The sequence below is a fragment of the Rhinichthys klamathensis genome, unplaced genomic scaffold (assembly GCF_029890125.1).
Source record: "Rhinichthys klamathensis goyatoka isolate OS25496 unplaced genomic scaffold, OSU_Roscu_1.1 h1tg000391l_1, whole genome shotgun sequence".
In the NCBI taxonomy this organism is placed as follows: domain Eukaryota; kingdom Metazoa; phylum Chordata; class Actinopteri; order Cypriniformes; family Leuciscidae; genus Rhinichthys; species Rhinichthys klamathensis.
In genome coordinates, this window is record NW_026606894.1 from 1,236,217 (window position 1) to 1,252,915 (window position 16,699).

Here is a 16,699-nt window from a genome sequence, read left to right on the forward strand (position 1 = left end):
CCACATAATTCGTGACGTGGTTTCAGTGGCAAGCACTCTTTCACTTTCTCTTGTAATTTGCCTACCTTAGCATAGTGCAATATAAAGCTGCCTAATGACTATATGAAATGAGCGCGGCATACCTGCATCTCTGAAGAATATTCGGTCAATTGACAGTTGTCTGATCAAGCAGAAAAGAAAGGAAATCTGTAAAAGCATAGCCATGATTTGTATGCACACCGAATAAAGGACAAAAAAGAAGGTATTGAGCATGCAGCATTAAGCTGAGCTTTAGACATTTTTACATCTTTAACACTTTAAAATCTTGCTCCGTAAATACTAGTATAAGCAAATATACACTTGATAAAATACACTTGTTAATGGGGCGACATTTGCTCAACCTCAGGTGTCGGTTTGGCGCGGGAATATCTTTTTTGGCCAATGGCAGGCAGTATTTGGGAAACCTGTTTAAAAACATGCATTATGTTTTAGCAGTTCATTGAGGCTTACACTGCAGAATTCAGTGGATTATTTTGATTCCAATAAAAGGCCAGTCTACTAAATGCAATATTGTTACTACTTAATGTCTTCTCTGTTGTGGTTCTGTCCATTTGTTTATTTTCCAGAGCACTTTGTAAATTAACCTGTGACCTTGGCCAACGAAGCACCACCCTGAACAAACCAATTTGACCTGTAAAATGTTGAAAAGGTGCAAAAAGAGAGACGTTTTAGCCCACAACTTGGAGTTAGGTGTGGAACAGGGAGACCGCAGAGAAAATCTGCCACTGCCGTGACCTTCTTACACGAGGCAAGGCGAGCTGAGACATGGAGGCAGAGGGCATCACTTACCTCACTTCATTCTCCAAAACTGGCCTTTCTCACCTTCTGTGCTTCGGGGAAAGTAAAGAGCAGTCTGGATGCTTTGCACTGTAAATAACTTCCCACACTACAGGATGACAACAGATATAGAAGCGCCTCAGGATGAAATAAATACCCTTGGGTCCTCTAGGACGTTGAGGCAAATACGCCCCAGCCAGACTTACCATGTAATGAATGGAGAAAGATACTTACCAGAAGTGTATTACCAAAGTAGCTCCCTTCCCTTTAAAAGGGTTTTATACTCAAAACTCTCACCTGATGGACTCAGAATTACATTTACTAAAAAAACGAGTGCCCTTAAAGTAAGACGTGTGAGATCAGATACTGCAGTGAAATTATAATTTAATCTTGTGGTAATACTTGTAAAAAGCACCAAGGCACCAGCCTATCCTTTTTTCTCTGTCTGTAGATTATCTTTTTACTTTATGACGTACTATATGAATAAAGACAAAACTATAAGAAAGCCATTCTCCAAAGCTCGGGTGCTGTTTTCTGATTATTAGTCAAAGGCGTGAGTTTAGGGACTACCTGTTTGTCTGAACAAAGGATGACCGAACATTTGATTGGTGCTGCTATAGTAGCACAGAAATTACAAACTTAACTTTTAAATGTGCACTTAGTTAATTTTGGTTTACGTTGTGCTGACAGACATCTTGTGTTACAGTCAAACTTCAAGAGTTTACTAGTTACCAATGCCATTGGAAATGCTCTATTAGCAATCAGCCACTGTATTATGTTCTTATTTTATGAGGAGAAACATACTGAGGTTCCTTTACACTATACTTATAAATTTGTGCTTCAGCAAGAACATTAATCCTTAGATGCGTCACAATACATGACACACGTCTTATAATTAATGAGTAGCCAAAAGTATGTTGAAAGATAGTGATAGTCTACCAATACTGGAATGCTTTCCAAATCCTTTCAGGTAAAACAGATGAAAACACTGGTCTGGGCAAACATCAATAGCCTTCAAAACGCAGTTGATTAAAAGCAACACTTTAAATCCCTGGTTCTTCTTCTTTTTCATTGCACGTCCTTTCCCTTGTTCACTCTTGCTTTAAAATAGCTGTGGAAATGGTCAGATTCGGGGGCTTTTGGTCAAGCTCTCAGGAGACCGACAAAGAAAAGAATCTTCCAGCCGCTGCATGTAACATTTCAGAATTTAACCTCCTCAAATGATGGTTCAAGGTGGATTATAGTACATTATTATTAGGAGGAAACTGATTTTCAATTTAAATGTAAATCAGGGCCTTTTTTCAATTATTAAAGTACTGTGCTACTTATGGCTGAGGAGAAAAATCTAATGGGCCACAAACTTTGAGAGGATCCCTTAAAATGAAGGCAAGCCTGAGAGACGCTACAAAGAAAGGGCAAGTTATATAAAGAAGCGTCAGAGAGAGAGAGCTCTTGCTTCTATACAGTCTGTAATATGTGAACAGGTGCAAATAAACAAAGTAAACGTAAGCTACATTTAAAATCATGTTTTAATAATCTTGCTATAAGTCATGCTACACTTATTTTGAAGTGCTGACTAACGTACAACATGCATTGCAAACAGAAATCTAAAAGTTCACTTTGGAAATGCTAAGGCAGATAGTAAAACTCATTTACTCGCAGTAAATTTCATGAGTTCGGAGGATGTTCTCAAAACTTGGATTGTCCCCAGTATCAGTTCAAATCTAATTATTAGCACCAGTGCATATTGGAGGCTAATTGAAGTGTCACTCAGTAGACCAGTGAAACCCCCCCACACTGTCGGCCAGAGGAAGGAGGATCGTCTGTTTGAATACGTACCCCTTTCGGTCTGGTGAGATGGTTTTTGATTGCTTACAGCAGGGAGTCTTAACCTCAGAAAGCACAGCATGGTGGAGACATCATCTCTCAGATTATGAATAGAAATGAATTAGCAAAGTTCCTCAGCAGTGATCAGAGGAACTCCTCCACACAAAGTCTTTAGGGTAGAGAGGCCGAATTATGTGCAGTTGACAGAATATAATTAAAGGAAGATGGTAATTAAAAAAAAAGTTGGTGGTTTGAGTTTGTAGAAGTTTGTACACTTTAAAAAAGTGAAATGACCTTGTCATTTTTTTTAAATGCATTTTTATATTTCTCTAATCAAAAATCATGGTTTCATGGTTATAAAACCTGTTTTGTTCAGTTTGTCCACAGAAAACATTAAATGAAAGAAACAATGTTGTTTAATTATTTCTGCCAGATACCAGATTGTTGATGTGCAGAACACAAAACAGAAAATATTATGCATATTTAAAAAAAAGACATTGAATAAACATTGAAGTCTTTAATTAAGTAAACTAAATTCAACATTGATTATGGACCATTCTAAAAAGAAGTGCTTGACGTGAACATTGAGGTGTTAAACGGGAACCCAGCTTCAGCCACATGTGTAAACGTGAGTTCACCAAGTACAACATCTTCATCTGGGTCTTCATCAACATCTTCATCTCCAACTCCATCTGGATCCACATTTCAATCAACCAATCAGATTTGAGGGACACTACAGTTTGTGAGAAAGTTTGGGGTTATCATTTCCCTCTGATTGTAGGGATAAGTTATGGGTAGAGTTAGTTTTAGAGGTAGGGATAGGGTTAGGACTACATTTGCAGACAGGAATGTTGCTCCCGGATCAACACAACTTGTCTTACTTTGCAAAATCATGGTGACCATGAGGCATATGCTAATTTGAGACCAGTGAGTGAACTTTCTCTCCTGAAAATCATGAAAAGCACAACTGTTATTCACATTAGACATCTATGTTTTTTTTTTTTTTTACGATTGCTTATCTTAACCAAATCTTTTTGAGGAGGACTCGCATATGAAGGAGTTCACATGTGTTAGACCAGGGATCGGTAATCTATTAGTGCCATTTTTAAGTTTCCGAGTTCATCACTGTGCCACAAACAAGCATTTTTTAAACAAGCTTCCATATGCTTCTGATTGCTTTTAGAGGGAAAAGCTGTTTATAAATGCTGGTCTAGGATCAGTTTTCTCCATAATAAAAGAATATTGGCGAAACTCCGGTGTTTTTAGCGGTGAGTGGATTAGTTCTACGTACGAGCAAATCCTCTCGTTATAATAAGCAGTTAGGCTATGTAAATAAGACATTATTGTGCCTCAGCTGATAGCCTAATGGAACTTTGTGAGATCGCGATGAAGTTGTATAACCGCTTTTTAATGATAATAAAATGAGCACTCTTTGCAAGCTTTCTGCCATGCCAAATCCTGCATATAGCCTAGTAAATGTCTTTAAAGGGGAAGCGCATTTCCTCATGGTGTTGGTTCACCCTCCGCCTATGATCAGAAACTTAATATTTTGTGTTTTGGTGTTGTGTTAATATAGAATTTGGTCTATTTCAGCTATATAAGACTAAATACGTGATGTTATTGTTTTTGTAGATTCCTCCCCCCCCCCCCCCCCCCCCCCCCCAATAAAAAATGAAATGCCCCGCCATTCTATATGTTCTGGCAAAAATGACATGAAACATTACATAATTTTCCTACAATTTGATTGGTTCTTAATTTGCAAACCCTTCTGTTACTAGGCAGGAACAAACTCTGTTTTTTCTTCATTACTTCATAATCACAAGTTTTCTAGGTTTCATTTCCAAGTGTAATTTCCCTTATTTGTTATTTTTACACACACCCAAAGTCACGAGTTTTCCCCAAAGTGTTTGGAAGCATTTAAGATTTCAAAAGCATATGAATGTTGTTCCTGCAAGAAATATAAATGTTAGTTATGATTAATTAAAAAATCCATCACACGTGCCAGCGATTAACCCTCCACGTGCCAGTGTTGGCATGCTTGCCTTAGGTTGCCGAACGCTGTGTTAGACTATAGTCGGCTAAATAAACTCATCCTCAGTGCTCAGAGAGTAAACTGGGCTTCACACAGTTGCATTTCTTTCTTCCACAAAAGTGCCTCAGACAGAAGATGAGACAAAAACAACATGAAAAAAACTGCAAGTAAGAAAATAATATTTGTCGGTTGTGTGTGGCTCTGCAGACAGAGCAAATGAAGACATTCCAATGGAGGGCAGAAGGGTCTTTTGGGCCATTAATCAGTCCAGGGACAAAGGCACGCGCTGTACCTCGGGTCTGTCTCACCACCACATGGCGCTGACCCAAATAAAGCCCTCATTGATCCAGAAGAGCCCCCTGTAATCCCTCAGGATTACAGTCAGCTGAAAGTAACCGATATATTTGCAAACAGAAAGCCACTTACATTAAGGTCATTTTCTCCAGGAGGAAGGAGAATAAATGGATGGAGATGAATACTTAGACACTGTGGTGGAATACTAAAGGCAGACACACACACACACTCAGACCTGAGCTGAGAGACAGAAAGACGACACACACACACACACAGACAAACAATATCACAGGGAGAAGCACCATAGGAGTAAAAAAGAACAGCATTTATTTGAAATTTATTTGAAATAAAAAATAGTTTGTAAGCTTATAATTGTATTTTCCTTCATTACTCTATTCAGTTCTTTCAAAAAAAAAGAAAGAAAAAAAAGACCCCTTTTGAGTAGTAGTTTATGTGAACTACCAGGCTGGATAATGTTGGTTTGGTGCTCGTCTTGTCAGCCTAACAAAACAACTCTGCCAAACGTACGTCATCTGGAGAAGCTGTTGATCATATTCTTTCTAATGAAGCTAGTTGACCAAGAAAGTTGCCGGTTAAGATAGGCTATATAAAAAGCCTGAACAGGGACACCAGCATCTACAACATGACATATAACACCAGACCAAGTGAATATATGCCATTTCAAAGACCATGTCACTTTTGACCTTAGATAGAGTTTGTGTTATGATCATTTTTTACATCCTTCTTTATGTGGACGTGGCGTCTATAGTCCAGATCTCATGGTACCAGACATTTAAAATGAGCTGTATAGCAGAAAACCATTGCATTATTTAATAACATAAAAGTTTAGACATCACTGAACTCAAGCAATGCACACGTTCTTAGCATCATGGGTAAATAAATGCTTGAGGCCCAAAAGTTGAAAAGTAAAAACTTATGGTCGATCAAATGCTTTGAATCTGATCACATCTTGTAAATTTCAGGGCAGTATTACTCAGTATTACTTTTATAACAGAGCTTGAATGCCAAAAATACAAAACAGTTTTAGTGTGTTTCAATGAGAGTCCACATAGTGAAGGTCATTTACTTCTCCTTCAGCAATGACACTCTTATATATTCATAAACTTCATATTGGGAATGCTAAAATTGAGCTCTTTCCCAGCATCTTAATGCGATTGTTCACACCTGCCCGCAAAAAGCAGCGGTGTCCTTCAGACGAGAAGAGGTTTCTTCTCTGAAAATGTGATTAACATAGCCAGGCGAAACAACAAAGGCATAATCCACACAATAAGGACAAATGCAGGAAGAGAGTAATATTATTTCCCTGAGTATACGTTCCAAAATAAACAACTGTGAAAACGGGGGGAAATAATAAACTGTCAAGATGCACGATGCCGCCAACTGCTTAATATCTTTCAAAGATTGAGCCGACTGTTTCCTCTTCAGCCTAATCTGGAAAAGACTCAGGACATTTCTTTATTACAAATGTAAAAATAATAATGTTATTATTATTTCTGGTGCAAGGTGGCTCAAAGAGAAATGACTGTTTATACTAAAATAATACATTTATTGGAGCCTCACAGAAACAAATGGCATTACATTGTAGAGTGTCAAGCACAAAGCCCTGTTCACACTAACTGTGAGGCTGTAGCTGGTGTTTGCTGTAGCTGCTTCTACTGCTGGATGTCCTAACAAGAGCGCAACCGTCGGGTTAGGGCTGTAAAAACTCATTTTCTCTTTAAAGACAGTCTTGCTGTGAGTTACGAGGTTGCTAATCGACAGTATATGCTTTGGTTGAAGCCGTTAGCCCACATAATTTCAATTTAGTTGAAAAATAATTGTGTTGAACCGCAGAATTTGTGGTGAAAAACTACCCATTGATGCTGTACAAAAAATTCCACCAATCAAAGAGTCGAAACAAGCAAAGCGCACCAAAACATGTTTTGCACATAGTCAAATTAGAATATTGCAATGAAACGTTTGCGAATAAAGCAGCATTTCCATCCCATGTGTTCAAGAGAGCTTCTTGGAATATTTGGTACAAAATATCTGTAATAAAAAATGAAAGTTGCTGCAATTGAGGAACTGAGGCTCTTTATTCCTACATCATATGCGTCTCAGAGCGCACAGACGAAACGCAATAAACATTGTTTTGTTCTCTTGTGTTTGGGTGCTGGTGTTTGGGAACACAATAGTGTGTGAGACGCTTCTGGAGGGAATTAAACCAAATCATTTTGATCACAGACTTTGGCTCAGGTGTTTCAGAACTACCAAACCAACATTTGAGATGCTGTGATACGATTGGTCCGCTGGTTAGTCCAGTTATCCAATCACATCCTCTGTTGAGGCAAAGTCAGTTTTTTGTTGCACATTGAAGGATTTATTCGGTAAATGTGTTACCATCGTAGTTTATTTGCATGCCTTCTTATCGGATAAAAAATGTATCACCTCAATTGAGTGCATACGTTTTTATGCACATTTCCATACACCAATTTTTATGCAATATCCCAAAATCCCAACATGACATCATGACTTTGCGTAAACAAACACGCCACTTTCAAGTCAAGTGACGTGTTATCTATACGCATTTTGAGCTATTCACGATGTATGTCCACGCCGAAATGAACCGTCATCTTTTGCGTGTATGTGTACGCCGTTAAATGTCCGAGCGAAATGAAGCAAAATGTATATTTACATCTGTGGAGCAATATTTTTTTCCTAGGATGGTAGGGGAAGACTCATAAATGGTATTAACCCCAGTGACAGGTAGGTTTAGGGACAGGGTTGGGGTAGGTCATATATTTATATATACAGTAATGTAACGTTAAATCAAGGCGTTGATAAACACGCTGAAAAGCGATTATGCGTGTTGATAGCACGCCAAAAATGGAAATACGAATTGGCGTGTCATACATACGCCATTTCATGAGATCAGTCGGCAAAATCCACATAAAAATAGGTGAATGGAAACATAGCTACTGTCTCCTTAAATTGAGTTACTAATTATCTTACAAATTATGAGTACGCTGAAATTGTCGGTAACTCTATTTCGATGGTCAACTTTAGACATTCTACTTACTATATGCTCATTAGACATAATGAACATTACAACTAGTCATTAGAGTATTAGTTGACTGTCTGCTTAATATCTGCCAACACTTTATTTTGATGCTCCTCAACAGACATTCTACTGATTTAAGTAACTTACATGTCAATTATTTTTATACAACCTTAACCAACCCGTCTACTAATGTTCTAAAGAGAGTTGATTGACATGCAGATGCAAATAGTAAAAAAATGTCTAAAATAGGCCATCGAAATAAAGTGTAATCAAATCTTCAACTTCACTCATGCCTGAAACAAATATTAATCTTATTTTGGTGGCTCATTATATAGACACATTTTCACAGTAATACCCTCCAGTGTCTGAATGCAATGCAATTTTAATGAAAAGTGAGAACACGTATTTTTTCTTCTTCCCCAAGTTCTATTTTCTCTTTTGTAAATGATTGTTTGGGCCTCTTTCTACCAGTGCCAGTTATAAAATGCAAATGAAATGTTGAAAAAAGAGAAAACGTTAAAAAATAGTGTGCCTGTTTATTACAGCATGTGAGATGACATACATTCCATTGTCTGAATGACATATTTGAAAACAAAAGATACTTTGTATAAAATCAGGAAAAAGCTAGCTACTCATGCTGGTGACCCCAAAATGTAAAGGGCCGTGTCAGATAATTCTAACGGGATGCCCTCATTGTTCTTATATAGGCCAGTAAAGTCTATATAACACTCTAAAATTAATAAAAAACATAAATACTTTGCCATGATAGCAGGAAATAACAAGCTGCAATTAGTCCACAGATGACTGCAAGTGTGATATTAGCCAAGCAAGATGAAGAGAGGGGGATAAATTGCTTTAAAAAGTGTGTTTCAAGTAAATGCTTTGATGCCAATGTGAAAAGGGACACAATTAAATCCTTTAGAGCGTTATGTACTTAGTACACAGAACACATTATCCATCCAGCAACAAGGTTTATTATTTGATCTCTTCAGAAAATATATGGCTAGACTTATGGAATGTGCAGCAACGTTTGTATTGCTAACTTCCTTAACTGTTTAGCTTCAAAATAAATGGAGTCTAGTAATTCAGAAGTGAGGAGGACAGAGATACCAAGTGTAATACCAGGTTTTTTTCTTTTTCTCTTAAATCTTGCTTTTAATTGGCTAAGAATTCAATACACAGCTGAACAATAACCAATCATTTGTATTCTATAATATATTTTCTTAAGTTAACCTAATGACAATTTTATAATTGGTTTATGTTCTACAATAAACACTTGTGCATTAAGTCATCATGGATTTTATACAATGAAAAAAAAGTAATTTTAATCACGTAAGACAACAAATATATATTTGTTATATACGTTTTTATATTATAAAAAAGGTTATACTTTATTTATACATTTGATTGTTATGGAAATACCCTGAGATGGCTTGAAAAACAAACATAAACCATATATTGTCTTCACGTTTCATCAGTCAAAACATTTCTGCTTTTATTCAGCTACAGAAATAGCTGCCTTTGTCCATATACAGTATGGGATTCCTGGAACGTCATAAGTTATTACTTCTATGAGTCTGCTTTGGACTCTTTGCGCGAGAACGCCCTCCAGCTGGGAATTTGAATGTAACATACATTGCATAAGAGAGTTTAGTGCTCCGTAATACTCACATTGTCTTGTTTTGGATAAGAAAATGTCCAGTTAAGCATAGAATATCTTGTCTCTTTGAATTTCAAACTAGATTTATTCACATTGGCTCATGAAAACCTTGAACACGCCTGCATTTACGTTTGATTAAAAGTGTATTCTACGCCCAAAGTTGTTCCACTCTGTGCGTCTGTGCTTCTAAAATTGTCTAGCATTCAGTTAAAACGTTCACAACAGTGGTAACACTTTATAATAAGGTTTTGTTTGTTAACATTAGTTAACTAGTTAACATGAACTATTAATGAAAAATACCTTGAAAACTTTTAACATCTCGTTAAGTTCAACATTTACTATTACATGATTTCAATCAAAAGTTTGTATCTGTCGACATGAGTTTACATTAACTCAAAATGAGGAATTGTATTTTTATTAACCAATGTCATTAATAAACTATGTAAAAAAACAAACAACCATGTTTTAGTTCATTACACTAATGGGACCTTGTTGTAATGTGGCACTTGACCACTTTGTGCATGTATTTACAGCTATATTTATCATGAGTGTGATTCAGGGCTCAAGGTGCAGTGGGGTTCAGAAATCCAGCATACAGACTGCTCTCTTTGCATTTTCAATTGGGGCCGACGGCAAAATACTTCTGAAGTGAATATTAATGTATGTTAATATCAAGCTGATTCATCAAATTTGACTATGTTTTGCTTTGATGGCATACCATGCAAACATCAGCATTTTTTTTCAGGATTCCTACCCACTATAACCTATAACACATGCATACATACACAGACCATCTTTTTTATTTATTTATTTTAAGCTGCAACCACTTTAACCTCATTCTTACATCTAGAAATGTATTTCTAGAAGGTTTGTTTATTTATAGTTGTTTGTGTTGATTATTTTCTTCAAATACTATTTAAATTGTATTAGACCAATACGCACTACTTGCAGTCTTCCCACTCATCGAGTTCATTTTGAAAATATATTATATGATTTTGCAGGAAAGAAGCAGCATTCATTTATACCTGCCAAATGCCTTATGTCATATCCACAGAAAAAAAGGAAAAAAAGCTCTCATTTCCCCACTTCAACAAGATTATCTTATCTTTTGCACACCATTAACCAGAGAAACTTTAAGACAGAGTAATCACATCTAACTGCAAAAATCAAATTAGCAGCACCTCTAACAGGATATGGCTCACTGGGAACCAAGCATGCGTTTAATATATCGGTCCACCTGTGGGGAGTTACTTCCTACCTGGTCTGTGCGCAGTTTGTGCTAGTTGGTCAGTCATGCAGATTCTAGACAATCCAATGATTCAATTCTGCTGGAAGAGTGCCTGTTGAGGAGAATAAATGTGCTCCGGTGAAGTTAATATAGGGGAAGTTTATCATGGAGACACCATCGCTGGAATTTGCATGCAAAATAGGCATTTGATACATGCAGTTGAGCTAGCATTGAAGGACTTTTCCTAGTCCAAAGGGGCAGAATAAAAACAATTATGTAAAAGCCCTTTGACCTTTGTGTCAGGCTTTGTCCAGTTGCATTCTGCTGACAGTGCCATTAGTTTGCGTATAGGTGGATCAGGGAAAAGGCAAATCTATACAACCTTTGCATGCTTTGCAGGCCTATTTTGTCTCCATTTGTCCCCATGGTTGAATGGAAATGTTAGTCAAATTAAGCTAAATACTGACAAACTTAGTTAAAGGCCACCTGCATGTGTAGTTAAGACATCACTTCAAGAGTTATCTGATATTTACTTCCATAGTAGCCTGGGAAAACCCAGACAACTAGTTTTAGCACTTGACTTTAGAGAAGTTTTAGCACTTGACAGTTAAGATGGATAGAGGATATGTAAGTGTTGTGGCGCAGTTTGTCATGAAGTCTATTTGTCTATTTGTAAATTTGTACGTGAAATACTTGTAAATTTATATGTTTTTTATCTGGATGACCGAATACTTTTTTATCTGTAATACAATTTTGGGGGATGTTTTCTTGGCACACTTTAGGCCCCTTAGTGCCAATTGGGTCCATCAACACCCCCAAAGCTTCACAGTCCTATAGCTCGTCCTGGGTCCACATTTCATTCGTTTTTTATTTCTATGCTGTTTAATGTTTGATGGTCGTGTTATTTTACATGTGCATAAGCATTGTTTCTACCGCTTGTTTCTGCTTCTTCTTCGCCTGTGTTTTGATCTGAAGATTCAGGACTCTTTCAGAAGATGTGCAACACCGCCCCTTACAGTATAACAGTGAAAACATGAATTGTCGCACATTTCCATCAATGGTGGGGTACTATTTTTGTTGCAGCAAATGGTATTGTGAAGAACACTGAAATTTTTGAGTTGAGTTCCTTTTTAAATTGAAATTCCAACAGCCACATAAATGTGTCAAAAGGAAATATACAAGCTCTAAATGTGGAGTTCCTTAAACCAAAAGCTCTTCGTAAAGCCGCAAGAGATTGATCTCAATGTTAGCTGAAGTGTTTTCACATGGGTAAGGAAAGGCAATCAATCTCATTTATGCTGAACTTTCTCACGCCTTCATCTCAACGCTTACATTGTTCCCTCTCTCTACACTCACTGACTTAATGACTGAGAGCTGCAAAGTGACCTTTTGAAACCTACACCCTTAAAAATTACCTGGAACAAAGTAAGCATCAATCTATAAGAAAGAACAGAGCGAGTGAGGAAAGGAAAGTGCGAGTCAGAAGTGTAATTCTGAGCAGATGAGGTGGACGACCCGGAGGTGTCAATCACATGGTCTCACAGAAATAATATAAATGTTGAACTTGTTTATTGCAGAGAAACAAACGTCAGAGCGACGTTAACTAATAAATACGGATTCCACAGAGCATGAAAACCATGACGAATACATGAAATAGATTGAATAAAGAGGTTGGGAAGTGCCATCTGAGCCTTGGCTTGTGGCTCCCGTACCCGATGGTCCAAATGGTAATGCTGTCTTTCTATTAGACGTTAAATGAAGTGAAGCCTGTTGTGGAACCTTCCACACCAGAAGGACAGATTTAAATATGACTGACAGGCCAGTCACACATTGAGTCAAATAAAAAGTGACATGTCTGTTTCTGTAGCTTGCGCCTACATACCCAGTATGTACCGCAGAAGCCAGTGTGTGTATGTTGTGGTGATTTCCATTTGTGTCAAAAATGCTCAATTAGTTATCATTGGTAAATGCATTAGGTATCATGGACAATCATTTTTGCGGCTTTTTAATCTAGTTTAATGTTGATGCACAACTATTCCATCGTTTGTTGTTAATTAATGTTTGTTCACAATACATTTATACTAATTCTTTCCCCGCCATTGATGGAATTTTCCATCAATTATGACTCAATATGTTTGCAATTTAGCATTGCATCTCAGGATTGTTATTGTTATTTCAATTATTCCAAGGTTTTAGCCATTCAATTGATAACAAAAGAATAAAGATGACAGGAGAGTAGAGGGGGTGGCAAGACACAGGCTAGATTGAAACATGTATCTCCCAAATGAGCACAATAGCTCAATGGTTCTGGAGCAAACACCAGGCCACAGATCCAAGATTCAATGCAATGCAATTCAAATCAAAGCTCCTGTTATATCTCAACTTTACATGATCTGTATAACTACATGTTGATTTCACAGTCAAACCAAAGATGTTCCATGAAGTGCATGTACATCATATGTATGCACTTCTGCATTTTTATTTTTATTGGATGGTTATTCTTTTGAATATGAGTGTAACAAACCAGCAAGTTTAAACCCCTCTCCACTAAATGGATGATTGACAGGTGAGCAGGCATTCCTGGGATGTTGCCCGGGACACATCAGAATGCGTTAGCGTTTACACTTCAAATGTGATGCAGTCACACTGTAAAAAGTAATTGTTGATTCTACTTAAGAAAAACTAGTGAATTTAACTTACTTTGAAAACTCAGTTGATTTAACTTGATTACACTGTGTACTGTGAACTTTTAGGTGAAACTAAACAAATCTAGTACATTGTACTTAAGATTGGTAAGTGTATTGTACTAAAGGCATGTTCACACTGTTGCAAATATCTGGAGCACAGAATTTGCATATAATAATAATAATAATAATGAAATTAATAACATTTTTAGTAAATACCATACAATTAGAAACGGTTTGATGATAGCTATAGCTATATATATATATACATACGCGCGCACACACACACACGTGCGTGTGTATTTATTTATTAATAAGCCATCGGCTGCTACTGCTTCACAGTACTTATTTGTATTACAGAGCTTTATATATTTACTGGTCATTGGTTATGAAGTTTCAGCATGAGACGAAACAACTCGGGGTTTTTTTAATCTCGCGCATGCGCATTTGCCCAATTGGACGGTTGAACTTGAAGAAGACGACATCGACGAAGAACTTCATCTCGTGTTCGGGATCGGGATGCGGCAGCAAAACTAGGTATGCTAGCCTCTTGAACAACTATTTATCAACTTTAATGTCATTGTATTGCTTAAAAACAGAATTTTATTTAGCTCATTGTGCAGTAAGAGGAAAAGGCACACTGAAGTTACGTTAGTTTTATGTCGAATGAGACCAGTTGAGACAAGTGGCTTACTAGCTAACGTTAGGTTGCAAAAATCGATTTTTACTGAACACTGTTTTATGTACAGTTTGTAAGCTGTGTTAATCGTTTATAAGTTCGGGGATTATCAATAATAATATGTAAATCCTGGCTGTGCGGCCTAACGTTACTTTCATTCTGTCTAGAAAGGTCGATGCTCACGTGTCGTTCACATGGAAATTAACAACACGATGCATTAATTAAAATAGTGTAACTAACAAGCAGGTATTAGCTTATTTTGTCTTTTTATTTTGTGACAGATTCACTCAACGTTTCACCAATAACTTCAAGACTTAATGTGGAGACATTGGCTGCAGCAGATTAAAATGACGTAAGCTCATCGCAATTATGTTTCGATAGCAAAACAAATGTTGCTTTTGCTGTTGTTTTTTTGCTCTGTGTTGTGCTAGTGTCGAGCGCTATTCAATATACATTTTTATAACTTTGCAGAAATCCAACATCAATGCGGAACAAACAGCCGTTCTTCATGGCCTACCACTCCTTCTCGGAGAGGACCCCACCGATTTTTACAAGACATGTTTTGTAAGTATTTTTTTCTCTGATGTGATTCTTATTTAACAGGCAAACTGTTCTTCAAACAGTTGATATCTGGCAAGAAGAGTTATGAAGGCAAGAAAAACAGTCAGGACATTGAAACAAAGTAAGGGTTAGAGAAAAGAAAGTGAAAGATACGTTTTATTTATTTGTTTGTTTCACATTTTAATGAGTATGTGCTCTTAAAGGGATAGTTCACCCAAAAATAAAAATTCTGTAATTTACTCACCCTTATGTTGTTCCAAACCTGTATGAGTTTCTTTCTTCTGTTGAACACAAAATAATATGTTTCGAAGAATGTCGGTAATGAAACAGTTTAGTTTACCCATTGACTTCCATAGTATTTTTTCTAACTATGGAAGTCAATGGCTACTCTCAACTGTCTGGTTAACAACATTCATCAAAATATCTTCTTTTCAGTTCAACAGATGAAAAAAAACTCATGCAGGTTTAGAACAACTTGAGGGTGAGTAAATTATGACAAGATTTTCATTTTTAGGTGAACTATCCCTTTAAAGCAACACTTCACCGTTTTTCCATATTAAACTGTTATTCCCTTTACTAAGACGAGTTGATACATTCCTCTCTCGTCTCAGTGCATGCACTCAATCGCTCTGGCGCGCGCAGACACTTTGTTAGCACTTAGCTTAGCCCAGTTCATTCATTAGGATTCAAACAGAGATGAAGTTAGAAGCGACCAAAAACCTCCACGTTTTCCCTATTTAAATACAGTTAGACGAGTAGTTACACGACCAAGTATGATGACACAAAATAAAACGTGGTTCTTTTCTAAGCGGGTAAAATGGATAACTAATGTATGGCGGAATAGCACTTGAGAGCACTTCAACTCAGCGCAGTAATATCATTTTTCAGGAGTGATGATATTACTGCACAGAGTCCAAGTACTATTCCGCCATACATTATAGTTATCCATTTTACCCGCTTAGAAAAGCGCCACGTTTTATTTTGTGTCACCTTACTTGGTCGTGTAACTGTATTTAAATAGGGAAAACGTGGAGGTGTTTGGTCGCTTCTAACTTCATCTCTGTTTGGATCCTAATGAATGAACTGGGCTAAGCTAAATGCTAACAAAGTGTCTCCGCGCGTCAGAGCGATTGAATGCACGCACTGAGATGAGAGAGGTATGTATCAACTCGTCTTAGTAAAGGGAATAACATAGTTTAATATGAAAAAACGGTGGGAGTGTTCCTTTAAAATATGTTTTGTGGCTTTCTTTGACCTCATTTTTGTTATATGCTATTCCCATTTTTAGGACTGATGACAATGAAGATATGTCCAACATTGAAATAGGTATTCTGACAGTGATTCCCGAGTCGTCTGCAACCGCTGCCGTACCCTACTCCCTGCATCTTGATGCGTCAACAACAGCAATCGTTCTGGAAGGTACAGTGGTTGTGGATGATCTTGAAAATCTTCCACAAGCAATGTGTTTGCTCTTTGGACTAATTTATGCTCGAAACCTGCAGCACTGAAGAGCACATTCGACTTCATACAGAGAGTGATTTTGTCCCTTGGCCACAAGTCACTCAAACCTAAAATCCAATCACTGAAAAATCGCCTGATGCAGTAATAGATCATAGCCATGATGCTTTGAGTGAATAGAGCTGTCTTTAAAGGAACACTCCACCTTTTTTTATCATATTAAACTATGTTATTCCCTTAACTAAGACGAGTTGATACATACCTCTCTCGTCTCAGTGTGTGCACTCAATCGCTCTGGCGCGCTAGACACTTTGTTAGCACTTAGCTTAGCCCAGTTAATTCATTAGGATCCAAACAGAAAAGCGACCAAACACCTCCACGTTTTCCCTATTTAAATAC